The 18,844-nt window shown below is 34.3% G+C and overlaps 1 long non-coding RNA gene and 1 pseudogene across 1 annotated transcript in view; both read left to right on the forward strand.

Moving 5' to 3' along the window:
• The window catches only part of LOC135194607 (uncharacterized), a 441,435-nt gene that overhangs the window by 12,927 nt on the left and 409,664 nt on the right, over nucleotides 1-18,844 (forward strand). The window lies entirely within an intron of this gene.
• LOC135194606 (kin of IRRE-like protein 1) lies at nucleotides 6,520-18,841 on the forward strand (annotated as a pseudogene).

Genomic DNA, 18,844 nt, shown 5'->3' on the forward strand with positions numbered 1-18,844 from the left:
ACATATATTTAGATGCTCACAAAGCATGAATCGAAAACAAATTTGTATTACTATTTATAAATATAAATACTAACCACACAAAACTTTAACATAAGTACATAATTGTTTACGAAAAAAGAATCATAATAATTCCAAAATGAAAATTAATTTTACATAAAATAAAACTTAATATTTTTTTACTTTTTTTGTTTCAAATGTTGTAAAAGAGTAACTACTGAATTTATTGCCTGTTCTTCTCTGTAGAATCTACATTCCGAACCGGTAGTTGATTTACGTTTAACATAGTTCTCTAAAATCACGATTCATTTTTAATTTTAAATACTAAGTGTTAATACCAATCATAGATTACTTAACTATTTGGATTTTGAGTATAAATCACGATTTTAATAAGAACCTTACGGGTCTAATTTTATTTTTAAAGTCTATTTTACAATTTGGTTATCACTATTCCCCTATGATGCCAGGACGAGTAAAATATATTATTAGCTTACTTTCATATATCACATTGTGTAATATGTATCTTTACATAGTATAAAACAAAGTCGCTTTCTCTGTCCCTATGTCCCTTTGTACGCTTAAATCTTTAAAACTACGCAATGGATTTTGATGCGGTTTTTTTTAATAGATAGAGTGATTCGAGAGGAAGGTTTTTGTATATAATACATAGACAATATAGTTAAGTAACACTGATAATTTTAAAAGTTTCTAATGTGATGTCGTAAATTTATACATTTTTTTGCGCTTACATTGGAAACGCTGGCTGAACCCTACTAGATAGATCAAAATAATGTACTACAGAATTGTACACCTCAAAAATGTCTACAAAAAAGTCCGCGATGGTATATGTCTATCTCTTAAAGATAGCCCACAATAACATTTTTTTGTCATTTATTTTTTACCACAAATATTGGCCAATTTTCGAAGTGATTTTAACCTATACAGCATTAATCCTTATCCAATTAGGTACCTTAAATAAATTGTGCATTCAATATAGATCAATATGGCCCTTTACAGCATGTAATTTAAATGAATATTTTCGAAGATATTACAGTTTTAAAACGCAGGGACATAGCGGTTTGTATTTCCTAATGAGTGAAAACTGTGTGCGTTGTACCTATTTGTTATCACTATATAGTATAAAACAAAATTGCTCCCTCTGACTGTCTTTTCCTGTCTATGCTTAAATCTTTAAAACTATGCAACGGATTTTGATGCGGTTTTTTTTAATAGATAGAGTGATACGAGAGGAAGGTTTTTGTATATAATACATAGACAATATAGTTAAGTAACACTGATAATTTTAAAAGTTTCTAATGTGATGTCGTAAATTTATACATTTTTTTGCGCTTACATTGTAAACGCTGGTTGAACCCTACTAGATAGATCAAAATAATGTACTACAGAATTGTACACCTCAAAAATGTCTACAAAAAAGTCCGCGATGGTATATGTCTATCTCTTAAAGATAGCCCACAATAACATTTTTTTGTCATTTATTTTTTACCACAAATATTGGCCAATTTTCGAAGCGATTTTAACCTATACAGCATCAATCCTTATCCAATTAGGTACCTTAAATAAATTGTGCATTCAATATAGATCAATATGGCCCTTTACAGCATGTAATTTAAATGAATATTTTCGAAGATATTACAGTTTTAAAAATTGCGGAACGTAGCGTTTGCGGTGGTACCGGCCGGCCGGGGCGGCGGGAGCGTGCTATAGGCGCGTCGGATGCCGCGGTTCTCCCTGTAGCACTTTGAATTTAGCAGCGATCGGACGCGGTTATTATCGGAGCTCTCTAGCGATTGAAATAACAATCCATACTTCCATACTAATATTATAAATGCGAAAGTAACTCTGTCTGTCTGACTGTCTGTCTCGCTTTCACGCCAAAACTACTGGACCGATTTAAATGAAATTTGGTACACAAATAGTCTAGAGCCTGAGAAAGGACATAGGCTTTTTATTTGGAAAAAGTGCTGTAAAGGTTGAAAGGGGGGATGAAAGGTTGTAAGTTGTTGAAAGTATTGTCATGTTTAGAATTTTTAGAACTAGAAGCATAAAACTTATATTTTAGGCTGTACACTTATAAAATAACATAATATCATGACACCCACTCGGGAGGGAATTTTGGATATTCTACCCCTAAATGGGTGAAATAGGGGTTGAACGTTCGTATGGATTTCGTTAAGTTAGAAACATGAAACTTTATTTTTGGGATACTGATTAAAAAGGAGTAGATACTTATTTAAGTGTTTCTGCATATTCTACCCCTACGGGGGTGATATAAGGGTTGAAAGTTTGTATAGAAGTCCATCATTTTTAAGATAGAAACATGAAACTTTATTTTTGGGATACTGAATAAAAATGAGTAGATACGTATTTAAATGTTTCTAGATAATCAACATTAAGGGGGTAAAATAAGGGTTGAAAGTTTTTATGGAAGTCGTCATTTTTTAAGCTAAACATATGAAACTTTATTTTTGGGATACTGATTAAAAATGATTATATACGTATTTAAGTGTTTCTAGATATTCTACCTCTAAGGGGTTTAATAGGGGTAGGACATTTTTTATATAGGTTAGTCTGGAAATCCGTCATTTTTTAAGTTAGAAGCACGAAACTTTATTTATGGGTTACTGGTTAAAAATGAGTAGATACGTATTTAAGCGTTTCTGGATATTTTACGCTAAAGTGGAGAAATAGAGTTTGACATTTCGTATATAGGATAGTTTGGAAGACCGTCATTTTTGAAGTTAGAAGCATGAATCTTTATTTTTGAGCTACTGATTAAAAATGAACAGATACGTGTTTAAGCGTTTCTTGATATTTTAGACCTAAAGGGCAAAATAGTTGTTTACATTTCGTATTCAGGTTAGTCTGGAAGTCTATCATTTTGAAGTTAGAAGGTCGAAATTTTATTTTTGGGCTACCGATTAAATATGAGTTGATTCGCATTTAAGCGTTTCTGGATATTCTACCCTAAGGGTTGAAATTCACACCAATGTGGTATTCAAAGAGGTATTACATTAACGTAACATTTTAAGTTAATTTGTAAACATATTCATATTCTACGCGGGCAAAGCCGCGGGTAAAAGCTAGTAATGTATATCTAGAAACCCGCATCATGGAAGTAGTTCCAAGCTGCCTCGTTAACACGAGTGGACTCTTCCCAGCTCCGTGGCTCATTTACGTACACTTACTAGGTTATTTTTTGGTTATTTATTATAAATATTTTAGAATATTTACAAAATATATTTTATATAATTCTGCATATAAGTTACAATAAATTAAATGCGACATAGTTTTAAAATTATATTGATTAGCAATTTATAAAGATTGAATTATATATATACGTAATTTAAACTTTATGTCGGGCGTATAAAGTTTATACGGATCGTTTATGTAATTGTTTTGAAGTCCGGAGGTTCATGCACGATAATGCGTAGTAATTGACTATAATGAAATTAAAATTTATAATATATGACACTAGCTGTCCAAAATATAATACGTATAATAATACAGGCGTTCACAATCCAGCTCATAATGTATGAAACTTAAAAACTGAAGTACAACAGTTAAAGTTTGCTAGATATAATATTCTAGACATTCATATTAAAAAACATATTTATTAATTTCTTGGGATTTTCGAACAGCCTGTATAAATACGTCACACCAATATCTAATTTGCGATACTTTTTTTTATAATAAAGGAACATGCAAAAGTTTTATATCAAACGAGCATCAACTCAAACGAATTCATCCCTACAAAGAACACGCTTCCTTTGCTAACTCGCTTTTTCAATTCAGAAGTCTGACACAATCGACTTGCAAAGTCGACACAGAAATGCGCTTTGAACATTCCATGAAATTGCGGTCTATTTGACTTTGACAACAAGCGTTTAAATATAACATGTAATATACCTAATCGCTTGCTGGAAAGCGGTGCACTCAACATGATTGTAGTGATATCGGCTAAATCTGATGCTTCAATTACGAGCTTTATTTGCTATTTGCTTTTAATAACTTAATATTAAAACAGGAGGGAACTGACATGGCCCTGTGGTTAGAAAAAGTGATTGGAAATATGTTAACAATGTTAGAAAAAATCTGCGTGTCCAGCAAGACTCGCAGACTTTTTTTTTAAATAATATCGTCAGCGGATACAAAGACGTATTCAACTTTTGGAGAGTGACCTTTATTAACTTAAAATTAAACTTCATTTCTCAAAAGTTATAATTTTGGCGCTTTAGCTTTTATTCCTTTCTACTGATACTATTGTGTATTATCGTTTTATCGTTTCTTGTAATTTTATTAACAACATTTGCAACATTTACGAAGGCAACACCTTGATAAGTCCGAAATGTTATTTGAGTAGAGGAGTTCTTTGAGCTGGCTTACCTTTGTTTCAATAATGTTATTATATTTCATGATTTTCATTTTTATACATAATAGTTGTCGCCTACGGCTTTGCTCGTATTTTAGGAGTTGGTCGTCAGTTAGGCTACGTCCTTCCTTGGAGTGTAAATCCTTTCCACCAAATTTCATCGTATAGTGGTTGGTTCAGACAAGATTACCTTTGCGTTTTTAATATTAGTATAGATTATCTTTACCCAATAAAATTACAAATATGCCGATAATGTTAAAACTAACGATAACAATAAAATTAATAGAATTCTAAAAATGAGATAATTATAAATTAAGTGTTTAATTTGTATTAAATTAAGTTTAAAATATATATATATTTTATATTAAACAATTTTAGGTTCATTAGTTTAATGTTTCAAAAGATTGTTCCAATATGTAATATAAATAAACTTGAAACTAACAATAAACTTCTCGTTTAATCGCATTTGCGATTATCTGGGTGAAAAATAAAACATATATTAAGATATATTCTTGAAACGATAGCTCGTTTAAAATTGACTTTGCGCCATCCAGAAATGAGTTTGAAAAATAAACAGCCAACTGACACTTTATTATACTTCAATAAAAGAAATTCAAAATAATTTTAAAAATAGAACTCAATTTATTCAAAGCATATCCTCAAAAGGTAGTTCTTTTTTTTTTAAATAATTGCGACATAAATAAAATATTGTGCAAAATCTGTACAGCTAGTATTTATTTTATAAATATTTATAATTCTAGAGAAAGAACGATTGACAGCATGGAGTCAAACCAACTCATCAGAAGTGGAACGTCCCCGTGGGTGGGCGGCACGGTCGGTGCTCGAGCTGGGAGCGACGAGATCTGCACACGGCAGGCAACTGTCTTGTAGAGCTCATCATCCATCCTACCCATCGCCTTATTATAGAGATTCATACACAATGTTAGACGTGACATGTAAGTGTTTCAATAATTGCGTAAATTAAAATTAAAATGTTGAAAATTTATATTTGCAGTTGTAAATTTCTCTATCAACAATTCAGTTTTTGGTGACGCCAGCAAATCGCTTACTTTATGACGTTTGATTATTCCAGTAAATAATAAAGAAATAATACATTACGAGACCTTGAAAATAAAAATATAGCAAAATAATAAAAATGGTTTTTGACAACAATGATCATAAATAAGAGAGATTAACCAACCAATGAAATCAATGCAAAAGTGAGTGCGTCACAAGTCATGCACTCTGTATTATCTCACTCACATAATCCGATGAAATGGCAATTCTGACACGTTAGGAAAAATCAGGCTTCTTCCCAAGATCGGTGACACATTGGCGATGTAAGGAATGGTTAATATTTCTTACAGTGCCATTGTATATGGGCAATTGTAACCACTTACCATCAGTGTGTGGCAAATATGCTCGTCCGCCAACCTACGCCATAAAAAAACAGGGGCAGACACAACAAAGGCGCTTTGCATAAATTCCCAGAGCATCTTCCAAACTCTTGATTTTTCTCAAATTTCATAAAAGAATACCCATTTTTATGGCGATTTGCACCCCACAGTCTCATAAGTCATCTAATCGACCAACGAGGCAGATAATATGATATTGTCAACTCAAAACACCAGATATTATTTTGTAAAGAAACTAAGTGAAAAGAGAAGTTTTAACAAAACTTAGTGATCGTCTGTTGCAGAAAACAAAGTTAATGTTATATAAAACTAGTTATTCCGAGTGTTAAATTATAAGTTATCTATAGCCAACTATGTATAGTCTGTGGTTATGGTAAATTTCGCGCCTTTTCTTCTTAGCAACTCTCTGCTCTGTGTGACACAATAAAGACTGTTATAAGTACTTTAACACCGAGGCTTCAATTTACATAACTTGCTGTCAAATAACATTAGACGACTGTGCGATGTTTTAAATGAGACGACGCTATATAAATTTAAAAGTAAACTAATTCTTTGCGACTTTACTTGGCTTCTTCCAAAGTTGCCTTTTGTTCGATTATTATCGAAGTTTAAACTTAACTGAATAATAGGATTAAAATATTTAAATAATATTATTTTCTGGTGCAAAGTTATAGTATATCGAAATTATTAACAATATTTTCAATGTAGTTGTTCCAGAAGTATCCATTGTTGGAGCAGATGCAAATTCTCTTGCGAGTCTGGAAGAAGGTTCCAGTGCATTGACCCTTGAATGCAGAGCTGATGGGAATCATAGTCCTTACGTATGGTGGACTAGAGATGGACAAGTTATCGCCACTAATGGGGCCAAGCTTATAAGAGCTCCAATAACTAGGAATGATTCAGGTACATACTTTTTGATTTTTTATTTCTTTTAAGGAAGCGAAAGACCAACTGGTGTTAAGTGTTGCCTATATGCCCTGGCACTTTCATAAAAACGACCACATACTAGTACAAGCCAATTGACAATAATAAACTCATTGAATCATTCACGCTCTAAACCAAAACACAGCAATACAAATTATTGATTTTTGACAACAACATAACTGATGAGAAAGTTGAACCTATCGGGACTATCTACAAAACTCTATACCATATAGAAGATTGGAAAATAATGTTGTTATTTCAAGTTCTCTCAACCGTGAAGTCTAAGTTATATATCGTGACAATAGTTGTACTATTTTACTTAATCATGAAACCAGAAAATGATCTTGTTATACATCGCAAATATAATTGCTTTAACAAGTTAATAATAACGATATTTTTTTCAGGTATATATGGATGTCGAGCAAGAAATTCACTGGGAACATCGGATTCTGTTAAAATAGAAGTTGACGTTAAATGTAAGTAACAGAATATGTAATTAAAACAATAAAATAACGATCTTGATGCTCATCTTAATGGAATCTTTATTTTGATTTTTTTGAAGCCTCACGTTCTCTTTAATTTTGTAAAATGCGTATTCTATGTGTAAGAGTTTTCTTTGGTGTTTTATAATTTTGTTTATTCATTGTCACATTCATGAAAATTCCAAATGTTTTTCCAATAATTTTACGGCGTACTTCAAAAACAAACCTGAACAGTCTGAAAAATTAACTTTCGATATTGTTATCGATAAGCAAATTACTATTGCCTCAACTATCTTTATAACATATTTAGATAATAGTTAGACTTTATATTTCTATATATATCTGGGATTCTCGAAAAAGTTCCCATAATCATTTTTACAAAGTATTATGATGTGTTAAATAATTATAATAAAAATTTCGTAGTTCCTCCAAGGGTGACGTGGGTTGGACCAGACACAGTCGTGGAAGCAAATCTATTTTCGGAAGTTACATTGGAGTGTAAAGCGGAAGGAAACCCGTCACCATCTTACCAATGGTACCATAAGTAAGTATATAATTACATTCTATTAACAAATTCCTCAAAATTGATTCTTGATGAAGTTCCAAAATTCTAGTCGTTTCGTATCATAATGTCAAATTACTTCTGCTTAACTTTTTAGCAAGATGTCTTCGAAAGTTTTCGTAATATTATTTTTAAATTAAATATAAGTAAATAACGATATATAACTAATCACTGCATGATGTCAAAAATATTATAACGACTAGCACACAATGTAAAGTAGTGGTTATGTATCAAGAAGTGACTATATTACGGTTCGCTTAGTTCGTTTACATTAAAAGGTATGAATTAAAAGAATTGTAAATTTTACAGTCCTAACTTATCATCAATGAGCGGCCATCTCGATGATGGGTACCCAATATCGTCGACCCCCCAACTATTGCTTCACAACGTGTCGTACACTCAGCATGGTCGTTACACGTGTATCGCTACCAACCACATCGGACTTGAAGAAAGGTTTGTACGATATTTCCAATAGCACTTATTATGGAGTTGTTTCGGACACTGAATATACACTTGAAAAACTGCAAACAAGACATTTTTTTATTGATTTACCTACTTATTCGCCAAAATTAATTTTTACTTGTTGTCAGGAGCCACCAGTCGGAAGCCGTCACCCTCAACGTGTTGGGCCCACCTGTGGGTGCAGACACTAGTGCGGCGCACGCTTGGAGCGGTGCTGAGGGTCGTGTACAAGCGTCCGTCTGTGCTGACCCGCCTCCTCGCCGCGCTGCATGGCTCTGGGGCAGCTTGAGGCTCGATGTTCCCTCACATATTGGTTAATAAGATTATTATTATTTGTTATATCTCCAGACATACCATTCGGCAAATTATCATAGATACCGATGATATTAATATGTCCTAATCTGATTTTATTATACCTATCTATCCAGGTCGTTACAAAACTCTGGAGCCTACGAACATCAATGGCTGCTATCGCTACACGCTGCTGATCACGTACGAGTACGAGTATGTCGGACGCACGTGTTTATGTGCTACACGTTGAAAATGAACGTGGATTCTCCTCTCATTCGGTTGCTCTTACCGTGCATGGTGAGTAGCGGTGATAATGATGGTGGTGGTTGTGGTGGTGGTGCTGCAAAACATTATTATGGAAAATATGTGATGCATTTTATTTTGTATTTTTTATGTTACCTCCTAATAATTATGTTATCAGCAATAAAGTTAGGGTTTTTTTTTTTATTTATTTATGTTTTTTTTTCAATGTGTGACAGCATTTGGAATATAAGGAAATATCATGACCATGTATAATTTCTTCACGCAGAGAATTTTTCGCTAACAGAGACAGCACACGTGGCGCCGTTAATCGCTGCTGCGCTGCTCGTAGCCGCGCTGCTCGTTCTCATACTGTGTCTCGTCGTGCGCTGCAGGAGAAGGAGAGGTGAGAACACAATTAGACATTATACAGACATCGAGGTGGATGGGAAATACACCAATTGTTTGATTGTTAATTCATTTGTGACGTGATGTTTGATGATCATAACAGTTTCTTTTATTCATTTATAGATACATATTATTCTTTATTTCCTTACAGAAAGCGTCGAATACAAGACTGATGATTTAGATAGGTGAGTTCTTCTTTTATATATAGTTATTTTAACTCTGCCAAAACTTTTCCCGAATTCGTAAGGTGTAAGAAGGCTGGCAGATTTACAATAAGTGGCTACCACGGTCCATAAAAATGACTGCGCCAGAAGGGAAACTCAAATTTTATTGTTGCCTTGGAAAGCACGTGAAGCTGCTGGCTCTGCGCCTGATTTATTTCTGTTCGAGGCTTGACTGCCGTCCCATCGGATTATGTTATTGTAAGAATAAAGCAATAGTGTTTGCGCACAAAATTGTGTACAATAATATGTGCTAATAGCTAGTTTTCCTTAGAAAATCTACCACGACTGGACTCGGTCTAGTATGAGGTCATCAATCTTTCGTAATGGAGGATCCATAACAAAAGTTTTTTTTTTTCAAAAACAGTGAAAAGACAGTGCTCCCCGCTGACGCAGTATACTCGCCGCGTGACCAGCCAAGGACCGCTGCAGTTTCGCGGGTAGGAGCTGGGGGTCCGGAGCGAGGCGTCGGGGGAATGGGGGGAACGGGGGCGCGGTACTCCCCTGGCGCGCTACAAGTGCGTCGTGCAGCCGTCGTGCTGCAACCCCCCACCACCGTGTGAGCTGCACAGGTGTGATGCACTTCACTATTAACTGATTTTGACTGTTTGTGTGATATAATACAGCACCACTAAATACCACAGTCGCAATAAATTTAATGCAATCAAACAGTACTTAGTCGTAGCGTAGGAAATACATGACATATTTAAACGAACGTTGCTGCGTTGAAAATACCTCAAATCTTTCCTGGGAGATCAAAAGATGCTTCACGGGAGTTCAGCCTTATGGTAGATTTTAATACGTTTTTTTCCTATTGTTTTCACACAAGTTTTCGTGGTACCATCGCTCAAATATTAATCATGTTGTCTAACCTCTTATACCTACTATATTATACCTCCGTGGTCGAGCAGTGTGTACACCGGTTTTCATGGGTACGGCGCTCCAAGGTCCCGGGTTCGATTCCCGGTCGAGTCGATGTAGAAAAAGTTCATTACTTTTCTATATTGGCTTGGGTCTGGGTGTTTGTGGTACCGTCGTTACTTCTGATTTTCCATAACACAAGTGCTTTAGCTACTTACATTGGGATCACAGTAATGTATGTGATGTTGTCCAATATTTATTTATTATTATTATTATTATTTAAATTCTTGTAATCCCACTTTGACTCTGAACTTGGTTTTGCAGAAACATATCATAAATTTAAATGAGTATTGGGATTAATGCATTAGCATTTTCATTGGCAAAATGGTCGACAGATAACAAATAAAGTAAAACATGACAAATTAATAACTAAACTTCTGATAAATAAACTCATACGATACACACACATGGGCTTTGAAAGTATTTATAAAATAACTAGCTGAACCTGCGGCTTTATCCCCGCGAAATTAATAAAACACAAACTTCCAACCCCGTTTTACCCCCTTAGGGGTGGAGTTTCGTAAAATCCGAATTTTTACACATACAAATATGTTAGGGCTGTTACCCGGTAGTATTGGTACTGTGAGACTTCAAAATAAAACCACCGAGTATGTACTGCTGGTCAGATAGTGTAATTGTTCTCACTTTATGAAATTACAAAAATTGTATTGTACTTTAGAAAAAACATTTCTATAGCGCGATGTAAAATACATCTAACGCCATCTATTGACGAAATAATAAACTGAATGATTATTTGGCATAATGTTATTCGATCTTGAATATACCGCCCACCAAGGACGTTACTGAAGGAACGTCCTTCCGAGTTTACTTAAAAGTTGTACACATATAATAAGAAACCAGATAAAATATTTTGTTGAATACAATAATACACTGGTTTGAACTAAACTTAAAACTGAACAATAATAACTTAAAAATACTAAGTACCTTAAATTAAATAACAATAAAACATAAAATAAAACTATACTTAAGCTAGGTACATTTAAAGTAATAACATTTAGCAATAGTAAATATTATTTGGTCTTCCTATCTAATACAATTACATTTGTCCTAAGAATAATGAAAAACAACAATAATAATACAAAAGTTGAACTAAAACACATGAATATAATATGATCTAATCACACAAACAAAAAATTAAACATTCTTTTGTTAGGTAATTGGTAAAATGCAAATTTTAGACGTTGGTCTTTTAATTGTATTGGACTTAGTGCGTACTGTGACTACACGGGTAATATTATCACTACCAGGATGTTTATGTAATATACGACCTAACATCCAACGGCTTGGAGGTAAATTATCTTCCTTTATCAGAACTATGTCACCAACTGATGGTTCAGGAACTTGACAAGACCATTTATACCGGTTCATTAAATTAGACAGGTATTCGTTTGACCAACGTTTCCAAAACGATTGAACCATTCTCTGAACAAATTGCCAACGCGATAAGTGGTTCAACCCTGAACTTTCAAATTGATTATCAGGTATATTCAGTAACGGTTCGCCAATTAGGAAATGTCCAGGTGTTAAAGGTAATGCTTCACCAGGACCAGCGACATGAATAACACTCATGGGTCGCGAATTCAAACAAGCTTCCACTTGGGTCAGAAGCGTGGTCATTTCCTCGAATGTAAGGGTCGAGTCACCTATGACTCTTTTTAAGTGAAATTTTGTTGATTTCACCCCTGCTTCCCACAGTCCGCCGAAATTGGGACTGTGCGGAGGAATGAAGTGCCACTCCGTACCATTCGATTCTAAATGCTCTGCTATAGATGGTTGAATTGATACTAATTCCTGTAACTCTCTTGCGGCACCGACAAAAGTGGTACCGTTATCGCTCCACAACTTAGCACAGTGACGTCGTCTAGACACGAAACGTCTGAAAGCTGCCAAAAATGCCTGCGTGTTCATGTCACTGACTACTTCTAAATGTAAAGCACGAGTAACCATGCATATAAAAAGACATATATAGCCTTTGTACGAACGGTGCCCACGACCCTTCGTTGTTCTAAGATTTATGGGTCCCGCGTAATCTACACCACTATGTAAAAATGGACGAGCTGGAGTACATCTAACGGACGGTAATGAACCCATAAATTGATTATTTATATTTGCTCTTTGCTTAGCACACTTAACACACTTGTATATGTGGTGTTTGGCTAAGTTTCTAATTCCTATTATCCAGTAGGCTGTCCTCAAAAAAATTATCATCAACTGAAGACCTCCGTGCAGCGTTTTGACATGAGCATCTACTATTATAAGTCGAGTCACTGGACTACAGCGTGGTAGTACAATCGGATGTTTGGTCTGTTCACTCAACTGAGCTTTCTCCAATCTGCCTCTAACTCTTATTATTCCTTTATTATCAAGGTAAGGACAAAGTGACTTCAATACACTTGATTTTATTTGTAAATAGCCTTTATCCTGTAATTGTGTATATTCCTTTGTAAATATTTCCTTTTGTGTTTGTCTTATACAACATTCCAGCGCAGCATCTAATTCTACCTTTTGTAAATACATTCCACGATATATTTTGTTATTTTTCAGGAATCTTCGACAATATGCAACAACTTTCATTAACTTTTTTAATGTAGAATACCTTTCGAAAATTGAATTATTTGGAACAACCGTTACATAAGATTTAACGCACTCTTCTAAATCCAAGTTTAATTTGTCTAAATTATTTGGTCTGTTATAGGATATATTGTCCTTTTTCAGGAATGATGGTCCTGAAAACCATAAATCACAGGTGAGAAGTGATTTCGGCGGTATTCCCCTAGATGCACAGTCTGCGGGGTTGTCCTTTGTCGAAACATGAAACCATTGAGATGCTTTCATGTTCGTTAGTATTTCCGATGTTCGATTAGCTACAAACGTTTTCCATCTACTTGGGTGGTCGTTTATCCAGGCTAGTACAACTGTGGAATCGGTCCATGCTTTAATTTGATCTTTGGGAATACTCAAGATATTAGCTGTTTCGATCAAAAGTTGTGACAGAAGAACTGCTCCACACAACTCTAGCCGTGGAATACTAATTTGTTTTACAGGAGCTACTCTGGTTTTTGCAACAATAAGTGTCACGTGTATTTTACCTTCAAGGTCAATGGTCCTCAAATAAATCACGGCTGAGTAAGCTGTCTTCGAAGCATCACTAAATCCATGCAGTTCCAGCTTCTGATTCAATGTAGTGCCTATCCAACGAGGTATGCGTACGTCGGTAAGTAGTGACAGTTGCTCTCGATAGTCAATCCACTCCTTCACTAACTCCACGTTTAGTTCTTCATCCCAACTAACGCCGGTAAGCCATAACTTTTGTATGAATACCTTTGCTAGTACTATACTTGGGGCTATCCAACCCAAAGGATCAAATAGCCGTGCTATATTTGAAATGATTGATCTTTTAGTTGCAGGTGCAGTCGTCAGCGGCGGGAGATTAACTAAGTACTGGAAGGTGTCTTGGCTGCGGTTCCAGGTAAGTCCTAATATTTTTATTGTACTATCTATCTTGATTTCTACTTCTTTTACTTCTTCGTGTGATATTTCTTTAACCTTGTCTATGTTGTCCATATAAATTATGTCCTTGTTTGTTCTATTTATATATAATTGTCCTTGATCTTTCTCATTCTCCATTTCCTTAATTTCTTTTATTAATTCCTGATTATTAGAATTCCATTTTTGCAATTTAAATCCACCTTTACCTAATAATTCTGTTATTTGTGTATATATTTCTAATCCTTGATCCACTTCGTAACACCCTGTCATAAGATCATCCATATAGAAACAATCGAGTACTTTATCTTTTGCAAGTGGATAGTTGTCTCCTTCATCAAAAGTAACTTGGTGTAACGTCCGAACGGCTTGATAAGGTGCAGAAGCTGTACCAAAGGTGACTGTCGTTAGTTCATAGTCAACAATTTCTTTTTCCGGACAATCACGCCAAAGTATGCGTTGAAACATTGCATCTCCTTCAGCAATTCGGACTTGACGATACATTTTAATTATATCTGCTACCAGTGCTATGGGATACAATCGCCATCTTAATATGGTGTGCCTTAAGTCAGCTTGCAATTTCGGCCCTACCATAAGATTATCATTTAAAGAAACTCCGTTACTGTTCTTCTGAGATGCATTAAAAACTACTCGAACTTTTGTAGTAGTTTTATCGTCGCGTACAACCGCCTGATGAGGTAAGTAAAAAGCTTTATCTTTCTTCATATCATCTTTTGCTATTGGTCTCATGTGTCCTAATGATAAATATTCTTGTATAACCTCTACGTACTTTTCTTTTAGTTCTTTATTATTTCCTAAACTTTTTTCTAATGACTTAAATCTTTTTTGAGCTATAACTCGTGAATTTCCAGACATGCATAGTGTATTCTCTTCACGAAAAGGTAACCTAACAATATATCTCCCACTTTCATCTCTTCTAGTAGTTAGACTATAGAACTCTTCACATGCTTTCTCTTCCGGTGTAAGTATTTGCTTTGTACTAGTTTGTTCTTCTAATTCCCAAAATCTTTTTAAAATATCATCTTCTTTATCTACCTGAGCATGTAATACATTGATAATCTTTGACCTCTCTTTATCTTCGTTATCCACAACACCCGAGATGACCCATCCTAAGGTAGTATTTTGGGCGATTAAATTGCAGGCAGGATTTTTTATTATTCCCTCAGTAATGATGTGGCTGTAAACGTCAGCACCTAATAAAATATCAATTTTATTGGAGGTGTGGAATCCTGGATCTGCAAGACACAGGTTTGTGACACTTAGCCAATTTAAGTTAGTGTTGACGCTACGTTCAGGTAAGTAGGATGTTATTTTGTTTAACACGTATGCCTTCACCGTAAACACGAAGTCGAAATTCACTCTTGATCTTATATTTAAATGTACCATAGACCTAGCAATGGTTGAACTATTTTCACCAAGTCCTGATATAACTCCTTGTATAGGTGTCTTTTTTAGACTAAGAAATTGAACTGCTGCTTCGGTTATAAAACAAGCTTGGGAGCCCTGATCAAGTAAGGCACGGATGGGATGATATTCGCCATTCTTCGACTCGACTTTGATTAGCGTTGTGGCTAATAAAACCTGTCTTGGCTTTGACACCCTTCCTGTCGACAAGCACGAAACTATCGGAGGAGAACTAGTTGAGGAATTAACATTTTCTATCGTAGGCTTCACTGATGTGGTTTGCTCTGATTGAGGATTAAAATGAAGAAGCGAGTGATGGCGCTTCCGACAAACTCTACAAGTGGTAACCTTTTTGCAATCATATACGGTGTGATTACTACCTAAACAGTTAAAGCAGATTCGGTTCTTCATCACAAACTCTCGTCTACCTTCAACAGGCTGTTTAGTAAACTTCTTGCAAAAACAAAGTTTGTGCGGTTCTGAGCAGTATTCACAGCGCATACTTGATGAGTTAGTGGCTAACATTACCTTTGCACCATGAGAATTGTTATAGTTATAATTTTTATTTACCTGCTGAGCCATCGATACCTTTGGTTCTAAAAATTCTAAAGCACGGAAACGATTTTCAATAAACAGTTTGAATTGTTCAAAGGTTGGCAAATCGTTATTGGAATCGCTGGCGCAAACATTTAATTCCCATTGTTTACGAGTTTCACTATCTAGTTTTAGAGTAACAATGTGTATGATAATAATATCCCATGTATTTACGTTAATATTTAAGTTTCTAAGTGCATGTAAACAATCACATGTGGTATCTAACAATTCTTTCAACGATGAAGCTGACTCGACATTTATTCGTTTTTGACCAAACAATCTTTTTAAAATACAATTAGTCAGATATTTCTTGTTATTATATCGTTTTTCTAATTGAGCCCAGCACTCACTATAGTTAGCGGAAGTTATTGGAGTATGGCGAATGAGCTGTTCAGCTTCACCAGAAAGGTGACTTTTCAAATAATGCATTTTTTGTACATTATCTAATGAATCATTTTTGTGCACTAAAGATGTAAAAAGATCGTGAAATGTTGTCCATTCCCCGTATTGACCAGAAAATATAGGGATGGCGATCTTTGGTAGTTTAACAAAAGGAGTAACTGGCTTCGACATACCTGAAGTGTTTTCATTTTGTACTGATCCCTTTGTTGAACAGATTTTGTTAAGCGTTGTTTTCATAAGACTTTTATAAACTATATAAGTATTCTCAACATCATCATATATATCACCTACCATTTGTTCTATGTCCTCCAATTTAAATCTTTCATATAATTTAGTATTATTCTCTTTAAATATAGACCAATCCGTTTCTAACAATTCTTGCTTGGTTTCAATATATTCTACTGTTAGTCTATCTTTACTACATTTTTTAAAGTTAATTAGACCTTTCTTCATTACATTTTGCGAATCTTTTAAAACATTTATTAAACCTTCCATTTTTAAAATATTCAAATTATGAATTAAGATAATTTAAAAGTATGAATTTTTTTTTTTTTTTCAAATCAAATCTCTAAAATTTTACAAGTGTTTTGAATTTTTTTTCGAAATCGGGCATAGGTTCCCCGTTCCTTCGTTTTTTTATAAATTATTCTAAGTCCTTAACTAACATGCTTAAAATTATAAAGTAAATCTAAATTAATCAATAAATTTTCTAAGTTTAAAATTCTTCGTAAATTTTCAAAGTTCAAAATTTCTTCAAATTGAAATATTATTAGAAATTCAAATTTCAAAAGAAAGCTAACTTTTTCACTTTTGATTATTCACCAATAAATATTCAAAATAATGTACTCACAGGATTGCACTTCACACAAACACAATTTGATGACCTGGTGTAAGTGGCGCCCTCTGTAGGTGGCGACACTTTGAACTAATCCGCTGCAGTTGCTCCGTCCGCCCACCAATGCACGGCTGGGGTCCCGCTGCTGCGGCCTCTGATGCGTGTTTCCTTACTGCAGCAATCCACTGCGGAGACACGGGAGAAGCGGCTTCACCGCTCACAAAAAACACAATCCGGCTCGATGGACCAATGTTAGGGCTGTTACCCGGTAGTATTGGTACTGTGAGACTTCAAAATAAAACCACCGAGTATGTACTGCTGGTCAGATAGTGTAATTGTTCTCACTTTATGAAATTACAAAAATTGTATTGTACTTTAGAAAAAACATTTCTATAGCGCGATGTAAAATACATCTAACGCCATCTATTGACGAAATAATAAACTGAATGATTATTTGGCATAATGTTATTCGATCTTGAACAAAATACAAACAACACATACAAATTTCAAGTTTGTAAGTGTTATATTTTCTGAGATTTCGTGATTAATCAGTGAGTGGTATTTCGCTTTTTATAAATAGATAAATTTGTGATGCGATTCAAATATGAATCTTTATCCTTAAAATATCATTTAACGTTTTATTATTTTATCTTATTTATTTTACGTCAATAGACACAGAGAGTGAGTAAAAACAAATTCACGAATTAAGTGTAATTTCGTCAAATAATATTCGCAATTATTGGTATTTGTCGTTTCCTTTACGTATTCCATTATCGTCTCTTTTATTAAACAAGCTTTCGTTTATTCACCTGTCACCATGATTCACATCCAAACGACGTTTAATTACTGTGAGTGCAGACATGTAAATCAACTTGGCATTTTAAGGTATTAACATAACAATGAGCAATATGAGCACCGTCACGCTTATGTATTTAGATCACTATAACTAAGTACATTTTGCAATAACATATTTTCCCCATAAGGATATTTTCAACCAATTATACTTTCATTACGTAAAATATAACTTCTACGAAATCGACAGGCTTACGTGTAATTTTTTTGTTATTCAAATGTTACTTAAATATTCTTTCGTCGTATATATAAAATTAAATGTAGTTTTTTTTTTTTTTTTTAATTAATAGGCAGCAATTTCGTCGTTGGAAAAAGAAGCCAAAGAAAACGTTTATGCGGTACACGATCCGCATATTCAGTACGAGTTAACTATAAATAATCACGGGGAACCGCCTAAATACTTATCGCTGTCTAAGCCTCTAACACACCAAAGGACGCACGCTTTTGATCCGCAACATTTTAAATTTAATGAAATTAATAACAATTACTATAACGATAATAATTTTTCTACATTTAAATCTGACCCAAGACATAGAAAGTCTAATAGAAGTAATCGACGAAATAATAAAAATGAACAAAGTTACTCATGTCAGAGCAACCAAGATGTTAAGTATTCCATTAACCCACAATTCGGAGTGGTTAGAGCTTCTGAGAATATTCACACGACTGATGCACAAAATAAAAACAACCCTCGTAATAGTTTTTATAATAAGGGTCGAATATACGAACGAAATAATTCGGGAAGAAAGAATAATGTTGTCAGGAAAACCCAAGATAAAGATAATGATTTTAAAAGGATTGACCCTAAAAGAGCTTCAAATGGAAGTAAAAAAGTTAAAAATTTCGAAGTCCACAATGAACCAGTGCAAGAGAATGAAAAAGAACGTTCTTTTGAGGAACTTAAAGCGGAGCA

Source organism: Vanessa tameamea, chromosome W (assembly GCF_037043105.1).
Source record: "Vanessa tameamea isolate UH-Manoa-2023 chromosome W, ilVanTame1 primary haplotype, whole genome shotgun sequence".
Lineage (NCBI taxonomy): Eukaryota > Metazoa > Arthropoda > Insecta > Lepidoptera > Nymphalidae > Vanessa > Vanessa tameamea.